This window comes from Sebastes umbrosus, chromosome 3 (assembly GCF_015220745.1).
Source record: "Sebastes umbrosus isolate fSebUmb1 chromosome 3, fSebUmb1.pri, whole genome shotgun sequence".
NCBI lineage: Eukaryota > Metazoa > Chordata > Actinopteri > Perciformes > Sebastidae > Sebastes > Sebastes umbrosus.
Genome location: NC_051271.1, coordinates 32,003,732 through 32,025,394, shown reverse-complemented (window position 1 = coordinate 32,025,394; position 21,663 = coordinate 32,003,732). Strand labels below are relative to the sequence as shown.

At 41.6% G+C, this 21,663-nt stretch overlaps 5 long non-coding RNA genes across 5 annotated transcripts; 4 read left to right on the top strand and 1 right to left on the bottom strand.

Moving 5' to 3' along the window:
• The first annotated feature begins 1,089 nt into the window (after window positions 1-1,089).
• LOC119485861 lies at window positions 1,090-2,507 on the top strand. Its single transcript, XR_005206384.1, has 2 exons — window positions 1,090-1,163; window positions 2,369-2,507. It is a non-coding gene; the product is annotated as an uncharacterized LOC119485861 (long non-coding RNA).
• On the bottom strand, window positions 1,739-2,491 carry LOC119485860. Its single transcript, XR_005206383.1, has 2 exons — window positions 2,387-2,491; window positions 1,739-1,985 (listed from the first exon to the last, which is right to left on the bottom strand). It is a non-coding gene; the product is annotated as an uncharacterized LOC119485860 (long non-coding RNA).
• Window positions 2,508-3,150: 643 nt separating the features above from the next.
• On the top strand, window positions 3,151-3,604 carry LOC119485864. Its single transcript, XR_005206389.1, has 2 exons — window positions 3,151-3,262; window positions 3,467-3,604. It is a non-coding gene; the product is annotated as an uncharacterized LOC119485864 (long non-coding RNA).
• A 1,425-nt stretch (window positions 3,605-5,029) lies between these two features.
• LOC119485865 lies at window positions 5,030-5,553 on the top strand. Its single transcript, XR_005206390.1, has 2 exons — window positions 5,030-5,075; window positions 5,463-5,553. It is a non-coding gene; the product is annotated as an uncharacterized LOC119485865 (long non-coding RNA).
• Window positions 5,554-13,379: 7,826 nt separating this feature from the next.
• Window positions 13,380-17,185, top strand: LOC119485858. The gene is made up of 3 exons (XR_005206379.1): window positions 13,380-13,621; window positions 14,012-14,043; window positions 17,093-17,185. It is a non-coding gene; the product is annotated as an uncharacterized LOC119485858 (long non-coding RNA).
• Window positions 17,186-21,663: the final 4,478 nt, after the last annotated feature.

The window sequence follows — 21,663 nt, the reverse complement described above, 5'->3', positions numbered from 1 at the left end:
CTTTGGATCAGCCACAATAATGCTACCCAGAGGTGAAGAGGACGTGGGAACACCCAAATGGATTTGTTTAATCATGAATGAAATTATTGTTTTAATTTTTTTCCTCATTCTTTGAAGATTAAGGTGAGTGTTTGAGCATGGCTCGAGGTGCTAGTAACTTCCGACCTGCTTGCCATCGAGGGAGCAACGTCCGCGGCCTTTGGATAAGCCACAATAATGCTACCCAGAGGTGAAGAGGACGTGGGAAGACCCAAATGGATTTCTTTATTCATGAATTATATTATTGTATTCTTTTTTTTCCTCATTCTTCGAAGATTAAGGATTAATCGTGAGTATGTGAGCATGGCTCGAGGTGCTAGTAACTTCCGACCTGCTTGCCATCGAGGGAGCAACGTCCGCGGCCTTTGGATAAGCCACAATAATGCTACCCAGAGGTGAAGAGGACGTGGGAAAACCCAAATCGATATATTTATTTATGAATTGAATTATTGTTTTAAGTTTTTCCTCATTCTTTGAAGATTAAGGATTAATCGTGAGTATGTGAGCATGGCTCGAGGTGCTAGTAACTTCTGACCTGCTTGCCATCGAGGGAGCAACGTCCGCGGCCTTTGGATCAGCCACAATAATGCTACCCAGAGGTGAAGAGGATGTGGGAACACCCAAATGGCTTTGTTTATTCATGAATGAAATTATTGTTTTAATTTTTTTCCTCATTCTTTGAAGATTAAGGTGAGTGTTTGAGCATGGCTCGAGGTGCTAGTAACTTCCGACCTGCTTGCCATCGAGGGAGCAACGTCCGCGGCCTTTGGATAAGCCACAATAATGCTACCCAGAGGTGAAGAGGACGTGGGAAGACCCAAATGGATTTCTTTATTCATGAATTATATTATTGTATTCATTTTTTTCCTCATTCTTCGAAGATTAAGGATTAATCGTGAGTATGTGAGCATGGCTCGAGGTGCTAGGAACTTCCGACCAGCTTGCCATCGAGGGAGCAACGTCCGCGGCCTTTGGATAAGCCACAATAATGCTACCCAGAGGTGAAGAGGACGTGGGAAAACCCAAATGGATATATTTATTTATGAATTGAATTATTGTTTTAAATTTTTTCCTCATTCTTTGAAGATTAAGGATTAATCGTGAGTATGTGAGCATGGCTCGAGGTGCTAGTAACTTCTGACCTGCTTGCCATCGAGGGAGCAACGTCCGCGGCCTTTGGATCAGCCACAATAATGCTACCCAGAGGTGAAGAGGATGTGGGAACACCCAAATGGATTTGTTTATTCATGAATGAAATTATTGTTTTAATTTTTTTCCTCATTCTTTGAAGATTAAGGTGAGTGTTTGAGCATGGCTCGAGGTGCTAGTAACTTCCGACCTGCTTGCCATCGAGGGAGCAACGTCCGCGGCCTTTGGATCAGCCACAATAATGCTACCCAGAGGTGAAGAGGACATGGGAACACCCAAATGGATTTGTTTATTTATGAATGAAATTATTATTTTAATTTTGTTCCTCATTCTTTGAAGATTAAGGATTAATCGTGAGTATGTGAGCATGGCTCGAGGTGCTAGTAACTTCCGACCTGCTTGCCATCGAGGGAGCAACGTCCGCGGCCTTTGGATCAGCCACAATAATGCTACCCAGAGGTGAAGAGGACATGGGAACACCCAAATGGATTTGTTTATTTATGAATGAAATTATTATTTTAATTTTGTTCCTCATTTTTTGAAGATTAAGGTGAGTGTTTGAGCATGGCTCGAGGTGCTAGTAACTTCCGACCTGCTTGCCATCGAGGGAGCAACGTCCGCGGCCTTTGGATAAGCCACAATAATGCTACCCAGAGGTGAAGAGGACGTGGGAAGACCCAAATGGATTTCTTTATTCATGAATTATATTATTGTATTCATTTTTTTCCTCATTCTTCGAAGATTAAGGATTAATCGTGAGTATGTGAGCATGGCTCGAGGTGCTAGTAACTTCCGACCTGCTTGCCATCGAGGGAGCAACGTCCGCGGCCTTTGGATAAGCCACAATAATGCTACTCAGAGGTGAAGAGGACGTGGGAAAACCCAAATGGATATATTTATTTATGAGTTGAATTATTGTTTTAAGTTTTTCCTCATTCTTTGAAGATTAAGGATTAATCGTGAGTATGTGAGCATGGCTCGAGGTGCTAGTAACTTCTGACCTGCTTGCCATCGAGGGAGCAACGTCCGCGGCCTTTGGATCAGCCACAATAATGCTACCCAGAGGTGAAGAGGACATGGGAACACCCAAATGGATTTGTTTATTTATGAATGAAATTATTATTTTAATTTTGTTCCTCATTTTTTGAAGATTAAGGTGAGTGTTTGAGCATGGCTCAAGGTGCTAGTAACTTCTGACCTGCTTGCCATCGAGGGAGCAACGTCCGCGGCCTTTGGATAAGCCACAATAATGCTACCCAGAGGTGAAGAGGACGTGGGAAGACCCAAATGGATTTCTTTATTCATGAATTATATTATTGTATTCATTTTTTTCCTCATTCTTCGAAGATTAAGGATTAATCGTGAGTATGTGAGCATGGCTCGAGGTGCTAGTAACTTCCGACCTGCTTGCCATCGAGGGAGCAACGTCCGCGGCCTTTGGATAAGCCACAATAATGCTACACAGAGGTGAAGAGGACGTGGGAAGACCCAAATGGATTTGTTTATTCATGAATTATATTATTGTATTCATTTTTTTCCTCATTCTTCGAAGATTAAGGATTAATCGTGAGTATGTGAGCATGGCTCGAGGTGCTAGTAACTTCCGACCTGCTTGCCATCGAGGGAGCAACGTCCGCGGCCTTTGGATCAGCCACAATAATGCTACCCAGAGGTGAAGAGGACATGGGAACACCCAAATGGATTTGTTTAATCATGAATGAAATTATTGTTTTAATTTTTTTCCTCATCCTTTGAAGATTAAGGTGAGTGTTTGAGCATGGCTCGAGGTGCTAGTAACTTCCGACCTGCTTGCCATCGAGGGAGCAACGTCCGCGGCCTTTGGATAAGCCACAATAATGCTACCCAGAGGTGAAGAGGACGTGGGAAGACCCAAATGGATTTCTTTATTCATGAATTACATTATTGTATTAATTTTTTTCCTCATTCTTCGAAGATTAAGGATTAATCGTGAGTATGTGAGCATGGCTCGAGGTGCTAGTAACTTCCGACCTGCTTGCCATCGAGGGAGCAACGTCCGCGGCCTTTGGATAAGCCACAATAATGCTACCCAGAGGTGAAGAGGACGTGGGAAAACCCAAATGGATATATTTATTTATGAATTGAATTATTGTTTTAAGTTTTTCCTCATTCTTTGAAGATTAAGGATTAATCGTGAGTATGTGAGCATGGCTCGAGGTGCTAGTAACTTCTGACCTGCTTGCCATCGAGGGAGCAACGTCCGCGGCCTTTGGATCAGCCACAATAATGCTTCCCAGAGGTGAAGAGGACGTGGGAAGACCCAAATGGATTTCTTTATTCATGAATTATATTATTGTATTCATTTTTTTCCTCATTCTTCGAAGATTAAGGATTAATCGTGAGTATGTGAGCATGGCTCGAGGTGCTAGTAACTTCCGACCTGCTTGCCATCGAGGGAGCAACGTCCGCGGCCTTTGGATAAGCCACAATAATGCTACCCAGAGGTGAAGAGGACGTGGGAAAACCCAAATGGATATATTTAATTATGAGTTGAATAATTGTTTTAAATTTTTCCTCATTCTTTGAAGATTAAGGATTAATCGTGAGTATGTGAGCATGGCTCGAGGTGCTAGTAACTTCTGACCTGCTTGCCATCGAGGGAGCAACGTCCGCGGCCTTTGGATCAGCCACAATAATGCTACCCAGAGGTGAAGAGGATGTGGGAACACCCAAATGGATTTGTTTATTCATGAATGAAATTATTGTTTTAATTTTTTTCCTCATTCTTTGAAGATTAAGGTGAGTGTTTGAGCATGGCTTGAGGTGCTAGTAACTTCCGACCTGCTTGCCATCGAGGGAGCAACGTCCGCGGCCTTTGGATCAGCCACAATAATGCTACCCAGAGGTGAAGAGGACATGGGAACACCCAAATGGATTTGTTTATTCATGAATGAAATTATTATTTTAATTTTGTTCCTCATTCTTTGAAGATTAAGGTGAGTGTTTGAGCATGGCTCGAGGTGCTAGTAACTTCCGACCTGCTTGCCATCGAGGGAGTAACGTCCGCGGATAAGCCACAATAATGCTACACAGAGGTGAAAAGGATGTCAGAAGACACAAATTGGTTTGTTTTTTTATGTTATTGTATTTTTTTTTTTTCCTTATTCTTTGAAGATTAAGGATTAATCCTGAGTATGTGAGCATGGCTCGAGGTGCTAGTAACTTCCGACCTGCTTGCGATCGAGGGAGCAACGACCGCGGCTTTTGGATAAGCCACAATAATACTACCCAGAGGTGAAGAGGACATGGGAAGACCCAAATGGATTTGTTTTATTTATAAATTAAATTATTGTTTTAATTTTTCTCCTCATTCTTTGAAGATTAAGGATTAATCGTGAGTATGTGAGCATGGCTCGAGGTGCTAGTAACTTCCGACCTGCTTGCCATCGAGGGAGCAACGTCCGCGGCCTTTGGATAAGCCACAATAATGCTACCCAGAGGTGAAGAGGACGTGGGAAAACCCAAATGGATATATTTATTTATGAATTGAATTATTGTTTTAAGTTTTTCCTCATTCTTTGAAGATTAAGGATTAATCGTGAGTATGTGAGCATGGCTCAAGGTACTAGTAACTTCTGACCTGCTTGCCATCGAGGGAGCAACGTCCGCGGCCTTTGGATAAGCCACAATAATGCTACCCAGAGGTGAAGAGGACGTGGGAAAACCCAAATGGATATATTTATTTATGAATTGAATTATTGTTTTAAGTTTTTCCTCATTCTTTGAAGATTAAGGATTAATCGTGAGTATGTGAGCATGGCTCGAGGTGCTAGTAACTTCTGACCTGCTTGCCATCGAGGGAGCAACGTCCGCGGCCTTTGGATCAGCCACAATAATGCTACCCAGAGGTGAAGAGGATGTGGGAACACCCAAATGGATTTGTTTATTCATGAATGAAATTATTGTTTTAATTTTTTTCCTCATTCTTTGAAGATTAAGGTGAGTGTTTGAGCATGGCTCGAGGTGCTAGTAACTTCCGACCTGCTTGCCATCGAGGGAGCAACGTCCGCGGCCTTTGGATCAGCCACAATAATGCTACCCAGAGGTGAAGAGGACATGGGAACACCCACATGGATTTGTTTATTCATGAATGAAATTATTATTTTAATTTTGTTCCTCATTCTTTGAAGATTAAGGTGAGTGTTTGAGCATGGCTCGAGGTGCTAGTAACTTCCGACCTGCTTGCCATCGAGGGAGCAACGTCCGCGGATAAGCCACAATAATGCTACCCAGAGGTGAAGAGGACGTGGGAAGACCCAAATGGATTTCTTTATTCATGAATTATATTATTATATTCATTTTTTTCCTCATTCTTCGAAGATTAAGGATTAATCGTGAGTATGTGAGCATGGCTCGAGGTGCTAGTAACTTCCGACCTGCTTGCCATCGAGGGAGCAACGTCCGCGGCCTTTGGATAAGCCACAATAATGCTACTCAGAGGTGAAGAGGACGTGGGAAAACCCAAATGGATATATTTATTTATGAGTTGAATTATTGTTTTAAGTTTTTCCTCATTCTTTGAAGATTAAGGATTAATCGTGAGTATGTGAGCATGGCTCGAGGTGCTAGTAACTTCTGACCTGCTTGCCATCGAGGGAGCAACGTCCGCGGCCTTTGGATCAGCCACAATAATGCTACCCAGAGGTGAAGAGGATGTGGGAACACCCAAATGGATTTGTTTATTCATGAATGAAATTATTGTTTTAATTTTTTTCCTCATTCTTTGAAGATTAAGGTGAGTGTTTGAGCATGGCTCGAGGTGCTACTAACTTCCGACCTGCTTGCCATCGAGGGAGCAACGTCCGCGGCCTTTGGATCAGCCACAATAATGCTACCCAGAGGTGAAGAGGACATGGGAACACCCAAATGGATTTGTTTATTTATGAATAAAATTATTGTTTTAATTTTGTTCCTCATTCTTTGAAGATTAAGGATTAATCGTGAGTATGTGAGCATGGCTCGAGGTGCTAGTAACTTCCGACCTGCTTGCCATCAAGGGAGCAACGTCCGCGGCCTTTGGATCAGCCACAATAATGCTACCCAGAGGTGAAGAGGACATGGGAAGACCCAAATGGATTTGTTTTATTTATAAATTAAATTATTGTTTTAATTTTTCTCCTCATTCTTTGAAGATTAAGGATTAATCGTGAGTATGTGAGCATGGCTCGAGGTGCTAGTAACTTCCGACCTGCTTGCCATCGAGGGAGCAACGTCCGCGGCGTTTGGATAAGCCACAATAATGCTACCCAGAGGTGAAGAGGACGTGGGAAAACCCAAATGGATATATTAATTTATGAATTGAATTATTGTTTTAAGTTTTTCCTCATTCTTTGAAGATGAAGGATTAATCGTGAGTATGTGAGCATGGCTCGAGGTGCTAGTAACTTCTGACCTGCTTGCCATCGAGGGAGCAACGTCCGCGGCCTTTGGATAAGCCACAATAATGCTACACAGAGGTGAAGAGGACGTGGGAAGACCCAAATGGATTTGTTTATTCATGAATTATATTATTGTATTCATTTTTTTCCTCATTCTTCGAAGATTAAGGATTAATCGTGAGTATGTGAGCATGGCTCGAGGTGCTAGTAACTTCCGACCTGCTTGCCATCGAGGGAGCAACGTCCGCGGCCTTTGGATCAGCCACAATAATGCTACCCAGAGGTGAAGAGGACGTGGGAAAACCCAAATGGATATATTTATTTATGAATTGAATTATTGTTTTAAGTTTTTCCTCATTCTTTGAAGATTAAGGATTAATCGTGAGTATGTGAGCATGGCTCGAGGTGCTAGTAACTTCTGACCTGCTTGCCATCGAGGGAGCAACGTCCGCGGCCTTTGGATCAGCCACAATAATGCTACCCAGAGGTGAAGAGGATGTGGGAACACCCAAATGGATTTGTTTATTCATGAATGAAATTATTGTTTTAATTTTTTTCCTCATTCTTTGAAGATTAAGGTGAGTGTTTGAGCATGGCTCGAGGTGCTAGTAACTTCCGACCTGCTTGCCATCGAGGGAGCAACGTCCGCGGCCTTTGGATCAGCCACAATAATGCTACCCAGAGGTGAAGAGGACATGGGAACACCCAAATGGATTTGTTTATTCATGAATGAAATTATTATTTTAATTTTGTTCCTCATTCTTTGAAGATTAAGGTGAGTGTTTGAGCATGGCTCGAGGTGCTAGTAACTTCCGACCTGCTTGCCATCGAGGGAGTAACGTCCGCGGATAAGCCACAATAATGCTACCCAGAGGTGAAAAGGATGTCAGAAGACACAAATTGGTTTGTTTTTTTATGTTATTGTATTTTTTTTTTTTCCTTATTCTTTGAAGATTAAGGATTAATCCTGAGTATGTGAGCATGGCTCGAGGTGCTAGTAACTTCCGACCTGCTTGCCATCGAGGGAGCAACGACCGCGGCTTTTGGATAAGCCACAATAATGCTACCCAGAGGTGAAGAGGACATGGGAAGACCCAAATGGATTTGTTTTATTTATAAATTAAATTATTGTTTTAATTTTTCTTCTCATTCTTTGAAGATTAAGGATTAATCGTGAGTATGTGAGCATGGCTCGAGGTGCTAGTAACTTCCGACCTGCTTGCCATCGAGGGAGCAACGTCCGCGGCCTTTGGATAAGCCACAATAATGCTACCCAGAGGTGAAGAGGACGTGGGAAAACCCAAATGGATATATTTATTTATGAATTGAATTATTGTTTTAAGTTTTTCCTCATTCTTTGAAGATTAAGGATTAATCGTGAGTATGTGAGCATGGCTCAAGGTACTAGTAACTTCTGACCTGCTTGCCATCGAGGGAGCAACGTCCGCGGCCTTTGGATAAGCCACAATAATGCTACCCAGAGGTGAAGAGGACGTGGGAAAACCCAAATGGATATATTTATTTATGAATTGAATTATTGTTTTAAGTTTTTTCCTCATTCTTTGAAGATTAAGGATTAATCGTGAGTATGTGAGCATGGCTCGAGGTGCTAGTAACTTCTGACCTGCTTGCCATCGAGGGAGCAACGTCCGCGGCCTTTGGATCAGCCACAATAATGCTACCCAGAGGTGAAGAGGACGTGGGAAAACCCAAATGGATATATTTATTTATGAATTGAATTATTGTTTTAAGTTTTTCCTCATTCTTTGAAGATTAAGGATTAATCGTGAGTATGTGAGCATGGCTCGAGGTGCTAGTAACTTCTGACCTGCTTGCCATCGAGGGAGCAACGTCCGCGGCCTTTGGATCAGCCACAATAATGCTACCCAGAGGTGAAGAGGATGTGGGAACACCCAAATGGATTTGTTTATTCATGAATGAAATTATTGTTTTAATTTTTTTCCTCATTCTTTGAAGATTAAGGTGAGTGTTTGAGCATGGCTCGAGGTGCTAGTAACTTCCGACCTGCTTGCCATCGAGGGAGCAACGTCCGCGGCCTTTGGATCAGCCACAATAATGCTACCCAGAGGTGAAGAGGACATGGGAACACCCAAATGGATTTGTTTATTCATGAATGAAATTATTATTTTAATTTTGTTCCTCATTCTTTGAAGATTAAGGTGAGTGTTTGAGCATGGCTCGAGGTGCTAGTAACTTCCGACCTGCTTGCCATCGAGGGAGCAACGTCCGCGGATAAGCCACAATAATGCTACCCAGAGGTGAAAAGGATATCAGAAGACACAAATTGGTTTGTTTTTTTATGTTATTGTATTTTTTTTTTTTCCTTATTCTTTGAAGATTAAGGATTAATCCTGAGTATGTGAGCATGGCTCGAGGTGCTAGTAACTTCCGACCTGCTTGCCATCGAGGGAGCAACGACCGCGGCTTTTGGATAAGCCACAATAATACTACCCAGAGGTGAAGAGGACATGGGAAGACCCAAATGGATTTGTTTTATTTATAAATTAAATTATTGTTTTAATTTTTCTCCTCATTCTTTGAAGATTAAGGATTAATCGTGAGTATGTGAGCATGGCTCAAGGTACTAGTAACTTCTGACCTGCTTGCCATCGAGGGAGCAACGTCCGCGGCCTTTGGATAAGCCACAATAATGCTACCCAGAGGTGAAGAGGACGTGGGAAAACCCAAATGGATATATTTATTTATGAATTGAATTATTGTTTTAAGTTTTTCCTCATTCTTTGAAGATTAAGGATTAATCGTGAGTATGTGAGCATGGCTCGAGGTGCTAGTAACTTCTGACCTGCTTGCCATCGAGGGAGCAACGTCCGCGGCCTTTGGATCAGCCACAATAATGCTACCCAGAGGTGAAGAGGACGTGGGAAAACCCAAATGGATATATTTATTTATGAATTGAATTATTGTTTTAAGTTTTTCCTCATTCTTTGAAGATTAAGGATTAATCGTGAATATGTGAGCATGGCTCGAGGTGCTAGTAACTTCCGACCTGCTTGCCATCGAGGGAGCAACGACCGCGGCTTTTGCATAAGCCACAATAATGCTACCCAGAGGTGAAGAGGACATGGGAAGACCCAAATGGATTTGTTTTATTTATAAATTAAATTATTGTTTTAATTTTTCTCCTCATTCTTTGAAGATTAAGGATTAATCGTGAGTATGTGAGCATGGCTTGAGGTGCTAGTAACTTCCGACCTGCTTGCCATCGAGGGAGCAACGTCCGCGGCCTTTGGATAAGCCCCAATAATGCTACCCAGAAGTGAAGAGGACATGGGAACACCCAAATGGATTTGTTTATTCATGAATGAAATTATTATTTTAATTTTGTTCCTCATTCTTTGAAGATTAAGGTGAGTGTTTGAGCATGGCTCGAGGTGCTAGTAACTTCCGACCTGCTTGCCATCGAGGGAGCAACGTCCGCGGATAAGCCACAATAATGCTACCCAGAGGTGAAGAGGACGTGGGAAGACCCAAATGGATTTGTTTTATTTATAAATTAAATTATTGTTTTAATTTTTCTCCTCATTCTTTGAAGATTAAGGATTAATCGTGAGTATGTGAGCATGGCTCAAGGTACTAGTAACTTCTGACCTGCTTGCCATCGAGGGAGCAACGTCCGCGGCCTTTGGATAAGCCACAATAATGCTACCCAGAGGTGAAGAGGACGTGGGAAAACCCAAATGGATATATTTATTTATGAATTGAATTATTGTTTTAAGTTTTTCCTTATTCTTTGAAGATTAAGGATTAATCGTGAGTATGTGAGCATGGCTCGAGGTGCTAGTAACTTCTGACCTGCTTGCCATCGAGGGAGCAACGTCCGCGGCCTTTGGATCAGCCACAATAATGCTACCCAGAGGTGAAGAGGTTGTGGGAACACCCAAATGGATTTGTTTATTCATGAATGAAATTATTGTTTCAATTTTTTTCCTCATTCTTTGAAGATTAAGGTGAGTGTTTGAGCATGGCTCGAGGTGCTAGTAACTTCCGACCTGCTTGCCATCGAGGGAGCAACGACCGCGGCTTTTGCATAAGCCACAATAATGCTACCCAGAGGTGAAGAGGACATGGGAAGACCCAAATGGATTTGTTTTATTTATAAATTAAATTATTGTTTTAATTTTTCTCCTCATTCTTTGAAGATTAAGGATTAATCGTGAGTATGTGAGCATGGCTCGAGGTGCTAGTAACTTCCGACCTGCTTGCCATCGAGGGAGCAACGTCCGCGGCCTTTGGATAAGCCCCAATAATGCTACCCAGAGGTGAAGAGGACGTGGGAAAATCCAAATGGATATATTTATTTATGAATTGAATTATTGTTTTAAGTTTTTCCTCATTCTTTGAAGATTAAGGATTAATCGTGAGTATGTGAGCATGGCTCGAGGTGCTAGTAACTTCTGACCTGCTTGCCATCGAGGGAGCAACGTCCGCGGCCTTTGGATCAGCCACAATAATGCTACCCAGAGGTGAAGAGGACATGGGAAGACCCAAATGGATTTGTTTATTCATGTATTAAATTATTGTTTTAATTTTTTTCCTCATTCTTTGAAGATTAAGATTAATCGTGAGTATGTGAGCATGGCTCGAGGTGCTAGTAACTTCCGACCTGCTTGCCATCGAGGGAGCAACGTCCGCGGCCTTTGGATCAGCCACAATAATGCTACCCAAAGGTGAAGAGGACGTGGGAACAACAAAATGAATTTGTTTAATCATGAATGAAATTATTGTTTTAATTTTTTTCCTCATTCTTTGAAGATTAAGGTGAGTGTTTGAGCATTGCTCGAGGTGCTAGTAACTTCCGACCTGCTTGCCATCGAGGGAGCAAAGTCCGCGGCCTTTGGATAAGCCACAATAATGCTACCCAGAGGTGAAGAGGACGTGGGAAGACCCAAATGGATTTCTTTATTCATGAATTATATTATTGTATTCATTTTTTTCCTCATTCTTCGAAGATTAAGGATTAATCGTGAGTATGTGAGCATGGCTCGAGGTGCTAGTAACTTCCGACCTGCTTGCCATCGAGGGAGCAACATCCGCGGCCTTTGGATAAGCCACAATAATACTACCCAGAGTTGGAGAGGACGTGGGAAAACCCAAATGGATATATTTATTTATGAATTGAATTATTGTTTTAAGTTTTTCCTCATTCTTTGAAGATTAAGGATTAATCGTGAGTATGTGAGCATGGCTCGAGGTGCTAGTAACTTCTGACCTGCTTGCCATCGAGGGAGCAACGTCCGCGGCCTTTGGATCAGCCACAATAATGCTACCCAGAGGTGAAGAGGATGTGGGAACACCCAAATGGCTTTGTTTATTCATGAATGAAATTATTGTTTTAATTTTTTTTCTCATTCTTTGAAGATTAAGGTGAGTGTTTGAGCATGGCTCGAGGTGCTAGTAACTTCCGACCTGCTTGCCATCGAGGGAGCAACGTCCGCGGCCTTTGGATCAGCCACAATAATGCTACCCAGAGGTGAAGAGGACATGGGAACACCCAAATGGATTTGTTTATTTATGAATGAAATTATTATTTTAATTTTGTTCCTCATTCTTTGAAGATTAAGGTGAGTGTTTGAGCATGGCTCGAGGTGCTAGTAACTTCCGACCTGCTTGCCATCGAGGGAGCAACGTCCGCGGATAAGCCACAATAATGCTACCCAGAGGTGAAAAGGATGTCAGAAGACACAAATTGGTTTGTTTTTTTATGTTATTGTATTTTTTTTTTTTCCTTATTCTTTGAAGATTAAGGATTAATCCTGAGTATGTGAGCATGGCTCGAGGTGCTAGTAACTTCCGACCTGCTTGCCATCGAGGGAGCAACGACCGCGGCTTTTGGATAAGCCACAATAATACTACCCAGAGGTGAAGAGGACATGGGAAGACCCAAATGGATTTGTTTTATTTATAAATTAAATTATTGTTTTAATTTTTCTCCTCATTCTTTGAAGATTAAGGATTAATCGTGAGTATGTGAGCATGGCTCGAGGTGCTAGTAACTTCCGACCTGCTTGCCATCGAGGGAGCAACGTCCGCGGCCTTTGGATAAGCCACAATAATGCTACCCAGAGGTGAAGAGGACGTGGGAAAACCCAAATGGATATATTTATTTATGAATTGAATTATTGTTTTAAGTTTTTCCTCATTTTTTGAAGATTAAGGATTAATCGTGAGTATGTGAGCATGGCTCAAGGTTCTAGTAACTTCTGACCTGCTTGCCATCGAGGGAGCAACGTCCGCGGCCTTTGGATAAGCCACAATAATGCTACCCAGAGGTGAAGAGGACGTGGGAAAACCCAAATGGATATATTTATTTATGAATTGAATTATTGTTTTAAGTTTTTCCTCATTCTTTGAAGATTAAGGATTAATCGTGAGTATGTGAGCATGGCTTGAGGTGCTAGTAACTTCTGACCTGCTTGCCATCGAGGGAGCAACGTCCGCGGCCTTTGGATCAGCCACAATAATGCTACCCAGAGGTGAAGAGGACGTGGGAAAACCCAAATGGATATATTTATTTATGAATTGAATTATTGTTTTAAGTTTTTCCTCATTCTTTGAAGATTAAGGATTAATCGTGAATATGTGAGCATGGCTCGAGGTGCTAGTAACTTCCGACCTGCTTGCCATCGAGGGAGCAACGACCGCGGCTTTTGCATAAGCCACAATAATGCTACCCAGAGGTGAAGAGGACATGGGAAGACCCAAATGGATTTGTTTTATTTATAAATTAAATTATTGTTTTAATTTTTCTCCTCATTCTTTGAAGATTAAGGATTAATCGTGAGTATGTGAGCATGGCTTGAGGTGCTAGTAACTTCCGACCTGCTTGCCATCGAGGGAGCAACGTCCGCGGCCTTTGGATAAGCCCCAATAATGCTACCCAGAAGTGAAGAGGACATGGGAACACCCAAATGGATTTGTTTATTCATGAATGAAATTATTATTTTAATTTTGTTCCTCATTCTTTGAAGATTAAGGTGAGTGTTTGAGCATGGCTCGAGGTGCTAGTAACTTCCGACCTGCTTGCCATCGAGGGAGCAACGTCCGCGGATAAGCCACAATAATGCTACCCAGAGGTGAAAAGGATGTCAGAAGACACAAATTGGTTTGTTTTTTTATGTTATTGTATTTTTTTTTTTTCCTTATTCTTTGAAGATTAAGGATTAATCCTGAGTATGTGAGCATGGCTCGAGGTGCTAGTAACTTCCGACCTGCTTGCCATCGAGGGAGCAACGACCGCGGCTTTTGGATAAGCCACAATAATACTACCCAGAGGTGAAGAGGACATGGGAAGACCCAAATGGATTTGTTTTATTTATAAATTAAATTATTGTTTTAATTTTTCTCCTCATTCTTTGAAGATTAAGGATTAATCGTGAGTATGTGAGCATGGCTCGAGGTGCTAGTAACTTCCGACCTGCTTGCCATCGAGGGAGCAACGTCCGCGGCCTTTGGATAAGCCACAATAATGCTACCCAGAGGTGAAGAGGACGTGGGAAAACCCAAATGGATATATTTATTTATGAATTGAATTATTGTTTTAAGTTTTTCCTCATTCTTTGAAGATTAAGGATTAATCGTGAGTATGTGAGCATGGCTCAAGGTACTAGTAACTTCTGACCTGCTTGCCATCGAGGGAGCAACGTCCGCGGCCTTTGGATCAGCCACAATAATGCTACCCAGAGGTGAAGAGGACGTGGGAAAACCCAAATGGATATATTTATTTATGAATTGAATTATTGTTTTAAGTTTTTCCTCATTCTTTGAAGATTAAGGATTAATCGTGAGTATGTGAGCATGGCTCGAGGTGCTAGTAACTTCTGACCTGCTTGCCATCGAGGGAGCAACGTCCGCGGCCTTTGGATCAGCCACAATAATGCTACCCAGAGGTGAAGAGGTTGTGGGAACACCCAAATGGATTTGTTTATTCATGAATGAAATTATTGTTTCAATTTTTTTCCTCATTCTTTGAAGATTAAGGTGAGTGTTTGAGCATGGCTCGAGGTGCTAGTAACTTCCGACCTGCTTGCCATCGAGGGAGCAACGACCGCGGCTTTTGCATAAGCCACAATAATGCTACCCAGAGGTGAAGAGGACATGGGAAGACCCAAATGGATTTGTTTTATTTATAAATTAAATTATTGTTTTAATTTTTCTCCTCATTCTTTGAAGATTAAGGATTAATCGTGAGTATGTGAGCATGGCTCGAGGTGCTAGTAACTTCCGACCTACTTGCCATCGAGGGAGCAACGTCCGCGGCCTTTGGATAAGCCCCAATAATGCTACCCAGAGGTGAAGAGGACGTGGGAAAATCCAAATGGATATATTTATTTATGAATTGAATTATTGTTTTACGTTTTTCCTCATTCTTTGAAGATTAAGGATTAATCGTGAGTATGTGAGCATGGCTCGAGGTGCTAGTAACTTCTGACCTGCTTGCCATCGAGGGAGCAACGTCCGCGGCCTTTGGATCAGCCACAATAATGCTACCCAGAGGTGAAGAGGACATGGGAAGACCCAAATGGATTTGTTTATTCATGTATTAAATTATTGTTTTAATTTTTTTCCTCATTCTTTGAAGGTTAAGATTAATCGTGAGTATGTGAGCATGGCTCGAGGTGCTAGTAACTTCCGACCTGCTTGCCATCGAGGGAGCAACGTCCGCGGCCTTTGGATCAGCCACAATAATGCTACCCAGAGGTGAAGAGGACGTGGGAACAACAAAATGAATTTGTTTAATCATGAATGAAATTATTGTTTTAATTTTTTTCCTCATTCTTTGAAGATTAAGGTGAGTGTTTGAGCATTGCTCGAGTTGCTAGTAACTTCCGACCTGCTTGCCATCGAGGGAGCAACATCCGCGGCCTTTGGATAAGCCACAATAATGCTACCCAGAGGTGAAGAGGACGTGGGAAGACCCAAATGGATTTCTTTATTCATGAATTATTTTGTTGTATTCATTTTTTTCCTCATTCTTCGAAGATTAAGGATTAATCGTGAGTATGTGAGCATGGCTCGAGGTGCTAGTAACTTCCGACCTGCTTGCCATCGAGGGAGCAACGTCCGCGGCCTTTGGATAAGCCACAATAATGCTACCCAGAGGTGAAGAGGACGTGGGAAAACCCAAATGGATATATTTATTTATGAATTGAATTATTGTTTTAAGTTTTTCCTCATTCTTTGAAGATTAAGGATTAATCGTGAGTATGTGAGCATGGCTCGAGGTGCTAGTAACTTCTGACCTGCTTGCCATCGAGGGAGCAACGTCCGCGGCCTTTGGATCAGCCACAATAATGCTACCCAGAGGTGAAGAGGACATGGGAACACCCAAATGGATTTGTTTATTTATGAATGAAATTATTATTTTAATTTTGTTCTTCATTCTTTGAAGATTAAGGTGAGTGTTTGAGCATGGCTCGAGGTGCTAGTAACTTCCGACCTGCTTGCCATCGAGGGAGCAACGTCCGCGGATAAGCCACAATAATGCTACCCAGAGGTGAAAAGGACGTCAGAAGACACAAATTGGTTTGTTTTTTTATGTTATTGTATTTATTTTTTTTCCTTATTCTTTGAAGATTAAGGATTAATCCTGAGTATGTGAGCATGGCTCGAGGTGCTAGTAACTTCCGACCTGCTTGCCATCGAGGGAGCAACGACCGCGGCTTTTGGATAAGCCACAATAATGCTACCCAGAGGTGAAGAGGACATGGGAAGACCCAAATGGATTTGTTTTATTTATATATTAAATTATTGTTTTAATTTTTCTCCTCATTCTTTGAAGATTAAGGATTAATCGTGAATATGTGAGCATGGCTCGAGGTGCTAGTAACTTCCGACCTGCTTGCCATCGAGGGAGCAACGTCCGCGGCCTTTGGATAAGCCACAATAATGCTACACAGAGGTGAAGAGGACGTGGGAAGACCCAAATGGATCTGTTAATTTATGAATGAAATTATTGTTTTAATTTTTTTCCTCATTCTTTGAAGATTAAGGTGAGTGTTTGAGCATGGCTCGAGGTGCTAGTAACTTCCGACCTGCTTGCCATCGAGGGAGCAACGTCCGCGGCCTTTGGATCAGCCACAATAATGCTACCCAGAGGTGAAGAGGACATGGGAAGACCTAAATGGATTTGTTTATTCATGTATTCATTTTTTTATTTTTTCATTTTTTTTTTTGTTTATTCATGTATTCATTTTTTTCCTTATTCTTCGAAGATTAAGATTAATCGTGAGTATGTGAGCATGGTTCGAGGTGCTAGTAACTTCCGACCTGCTTGCCATCGAGGGAGCAACGACCGCGGCCTTTGGATAAGCCACAATAATGCTACCCAGAGGTGAAGAGGACATGGGAACACCCAAATGGATTTGTTTATTTATGAATGAAATTATTATTTTAATTTTGTTCCTCATTCTTTGAAGATTAAGGTGAGTGTTTGAGCATGGCTCGAGGTGCTAGTAACTTCCGACCTGCTTGCCAACGAGGGAGCAACGGCCGCGGCCTTTGGGTAAGCCACAATAATGCCACCCAGAGGTGAAGACGACATGGGAAGACCCAAATCGGTTTGTTTTTTTATGTTATTGTATTTATTTTTTTTCCTTATTCTTTGAAGATTAAGGATTAATCGTGAACATGTGAGCATGGCTCGAGGTGCCAGTAACTTCTGACCTGCTTGCCATCGAGGGAGCAAGGTCCGCGGCCTTTGGATAAGCCACAATAATGCTACCCAGAGGTGAAGAGGACGTGGGAAGACCCAAATGGATCTGTTAATTTATGAATGAAATTATTGTTTTAATTTTTTTCCTCATTCTTTGAAGATTAAGGTGAGTGTTTGAGCATGGCTCGAGGTGCTAGTAACTTCCGACCTGCTTGCCATCGAGGGAGCAACGTCCGCGGCCTTTGGATAAGCCACAATAATGCTACCAGAGGTGAAGAGGACGTTAGAAGACCCAAATTGGTTTGTTTTTTTATTAATTATGTTGTTCTATTTACTTATTTCCTTATTCTTTGAAGATTAAGGTGAGTGTTTGAGCATGGCTCGAGGTGCCAGTAACTTCCGACCTGCTTTCCATCGAGGGAGCAACGTCCGCGGCCTTTGGATCAGCCACAATAATGCTACTCAGAGGTGAAGAGGACGTGGGAACACCCAAATGGATTTGTTTATTCATGAATGAAATTATTGTTTTAATTTTTTTCCTCATTCTTTGAAGATTAAGGTGAGTGTTTGAGCATGGCTCGAGGTGCTAGTAACTTCCGACCTGCTTGCCATCGAGGGAGCAACGTCCGCGGCCTTTGGATAAGCCACAATAATGCTACCCAGAGGTGAAGAGGACGTTAGAAGACCCAAATTGGTTTGTTTTTTTACTAATTATGTTATTCTATTGACTTATTTCCTTATTCTTTGAAGATTAAGGTGAGTGTTTGAGCATGGCTCGAGGTGCTAGTAACTTCCGACCTGCTTGCCATCGAGGGAGCAACGTCCGCGGCCTTTGGATAAGCCACAATAATGCTACCCAGAGGTGAAGAGGACATGGGAAGACCCAAATGGATCTGTTTATTTATGAATGAAATTATTGTTTTAATTTTTTCCTCATTCTTTGAAGATTAAGGATTGATCGTGAGTATGTGAGCATGGCTCGAGGTGCAAGTAACCTCCGACCTGCTTGCCATCGAGGGAGCCACGTCCGCGGCCTTTGGATAAGCCACAATAATGCTACACAGAGGTGAAGAGGACATGGGAAGACCCAAATGGATCTGTTTGTTTATGAATGAAATTATTGTTTTAATTTTTTCCTCATTCTTTGAAGATTAAGGATTAATCGTGAGTATGTGAGCATGGCTCGAGGTGCTAGTAACTTCCGACCTGCTTGCCATCGAGGGAGCAACGACCGCGGCCTTTGGGAAAGCCACAATAATGCTACCCAGAGGTGAAAAGGACGTCAGAAGACACAAATCGGTTTGTTTTTTTATGTTATTGTATTTTTTTTTTTTCCTTATTCTTTGAAGATTAAGGTGAGTGTTTGAGCATGGCTCGAGGTGCTAGTAACTTCCGACCTGCTTGCCATCGAGGGAGCAACGTCCGCAGCCTTTGGATAAGCCACAATAATGCTACCCAGATGTGAAGAGGACGTGGGAAGACCCAAATGGATTTGTTTATTCATGTATTAAATTATTGTTTTAATTTTTTTCCTCATTCTTTGAAGATTAAGATTAATCGTGAGTATGTGAGCATGGCTCGAGGTGCTAGTAACTTCCGACCTGCTTGCCATCGAGGGAGCAAAGTCCACGGCCTTTGGATAAGCCACAATAATGCTACCCAGAGGTGAAGAGGACGTGGGAAGACCCAAATGGATTTGTTTATTTATGAATTAAATTAATGTTTTTTAATTTTTTTCCTCATTCTTTGAAGATTAAGGATTAATCGTGAGTATGTGAGCATGGCTCGAGTTGCTAGTCACACAAAACAGAAGAAGAGTTACAAAACTTTACAAACACTGCAAAAGACAGTATATATTGCACTACAGTACCACACGTTGGCATGTGCTAATATGCAGGCACCATAGGCGTTTTCATCAGGATGGCTAACTTGGTGCACCTGTGGCGCATTTGAGCACGGAGTAGGATCAGAAAGACAACATTCCCGCTGCCATCCCACAGTTTGTTTATGAGCCATGGATACCCGTCTGTGACAGTTGCATCACGGACTGCCACTCTTGAACAGACATAACAGCAACCCTCCTTCTACGTCTGCAGATATTGGAGATGGCTCTTCCCACAAATGGGAAGAACCCGTAGATGTCGCAAAACTGTTTGGACCTGTGGCAAATTGCCTGCCATCCAGTCACAGTAGAGCCATAGTCCCATACAGCTGTAGTCATTTTGCCACCAATGCAACAGTCAAGTCGATATACTTTTCCAACTGGTGGAGCAAACTTTTGTCCAGTGGACTGGGACTCAGGTTGCTCACTGACCCAAAAGTCACGCGATACTTGCATTCATTTCTGAAAATCATACATTTTTTGTCCAGTGGTCCTGGACTCAGGTGGATCACTGACCAAAAAGTCATACGCTTCTTGCATTAATTTCTGAATATCAGCCATTTCTTCTGACCCTTCTCTTTGCAAGTTGGTGCTTACACAACCAACCCACTGAACCAATTCTGCTAAAATGCAAGCACATTTACCGCTTTGCACTCAGATTGCAGTTCTAAACCACACTTTTTTCAAAACACTACACACAATCCTCTACATTTGGCACAATCTTCATGAATATCTTGAACACACTGCCATTCAAAAAGCTAAACCTAAATTCCCTACTATCCACTCTGACTCCTCACATGGACAAAAACATGTTGCACAATTGTTCCATAAGCAGTCAAAGCTTTAGCAATAAGAGGGCCACAGGTGAGCTCCTCTGTTTTGGAGCAATGCCTAGGAAGAGGAAGACCAATGACAGAGATACTCTCATAAGATTTGGGCCACTTTATTTGATCATGGTCTAATAATGAGGGAGGCTGTGCAGAGAGTACACCCAGAAGGTAAGAAATCATCAACTCTCATTACAGTATTTTCATACTGCATATCAATATAGTACTGTAGTACAGTATTGCAAATGGACCGCAGTACTGTAAAAAGAAAGTATGTTCATATGTATGAGACTGGGAACTACTACTATAGCTTACTAACTACACAGTATTTTACAGTGTTTGCCAGGGAGAACATTGCCTGTGATGATGATGATGATGATGATGATGATGATGATGATGATGATGATGAGGTGCTGTGGCCAGACTGAAACATTAGACATTATGCACTCATTTTTTTTTTTTACTGTATACAGTACATTTTTCTATTGTTTGTTCTGTATGTAAACACTTTTTTACAGAACACTTTTTTGGGATGTATTTTGTTTTTGTATGAAAACAAACTAAAAAAATATTTGACAAGAGACATGTATTTTTATGTTGCACACTGCTGAAGAGCTGCGAAATAAAGTCATTGTTCTAAGCATGATGACAGTAGTCAATCTATCCATCCATACATAGCAAGTGTAACATTGGACATGCAAAAAGCCACAAGTCTCCTGATAATGAATTCCTACTGGCGTTTTCCATTCATAGTAGTGCTTTACATTGAGCACATCAGTGTTCAACTGGTTCTTAGACATGTCTATTCATATGATGGTATGTGTTTGTGTCATTTGAAAACAAAATACCATTTTGAGAAGACATCTCATTGTTTTGAATGCAGAGTTTCATTTTGCAGATTTGTGGAGTTTTGCCTTTTTTGTGTGAGTGCGTGCGTGCGCTGATTTGTGAGTAGAGTTCTGAGAATATGAGGTACGCTTTCAGAAAATGGTTGTAAACAATAGAAAAACACTAAGACTTATTGTATTGTACTGTATTTACAATATGCTGCATTGCCAAATAGAGACAAGTGTTGTCAGCACTAGATTTTAACAGGCCGAGAAGAAAAGTATCAAATGAAGGATTTTAGCCCAATGTAAATAAATGTCACTGGGGTCACAAGTCATGTGAGCTGGTGCAACTCAAAGCCTCATGAATAACAGAACACTGCCACCAAGTGGACGGTCCCAATAACACATCATCTGTCATGTGGGACTGAGTGGACAAGGAAAGAATAACTGGAGAACACAACATATTAGAAGATGTTATACATTTATTATTGAACCAGCTTTTGAAATCCAAAAGACGGGGTAAGGGATTAAAAAAATCATTGCACTACTTAATAAAGTATTACTAGTAATAACTCTCATACAAAATGTACAAATGTTTGTTAAAAATGTCATTATCATCATAACAGGCCTTCAAATGATTTTGGTTACAGATATAATACATAATGAAACTATGACACCGTTTTAATTATAGAGTTTCATAAAGTTTAAAGGAAGAAATATTCAAACAACCCAACAGCTTGCATGGAAAAGATGAGCAAAATGAATTGAGAAGCATTAATTATACTGGGTGTGCCATTTTTCTGAAAAGACATAAATAGTGGGACTG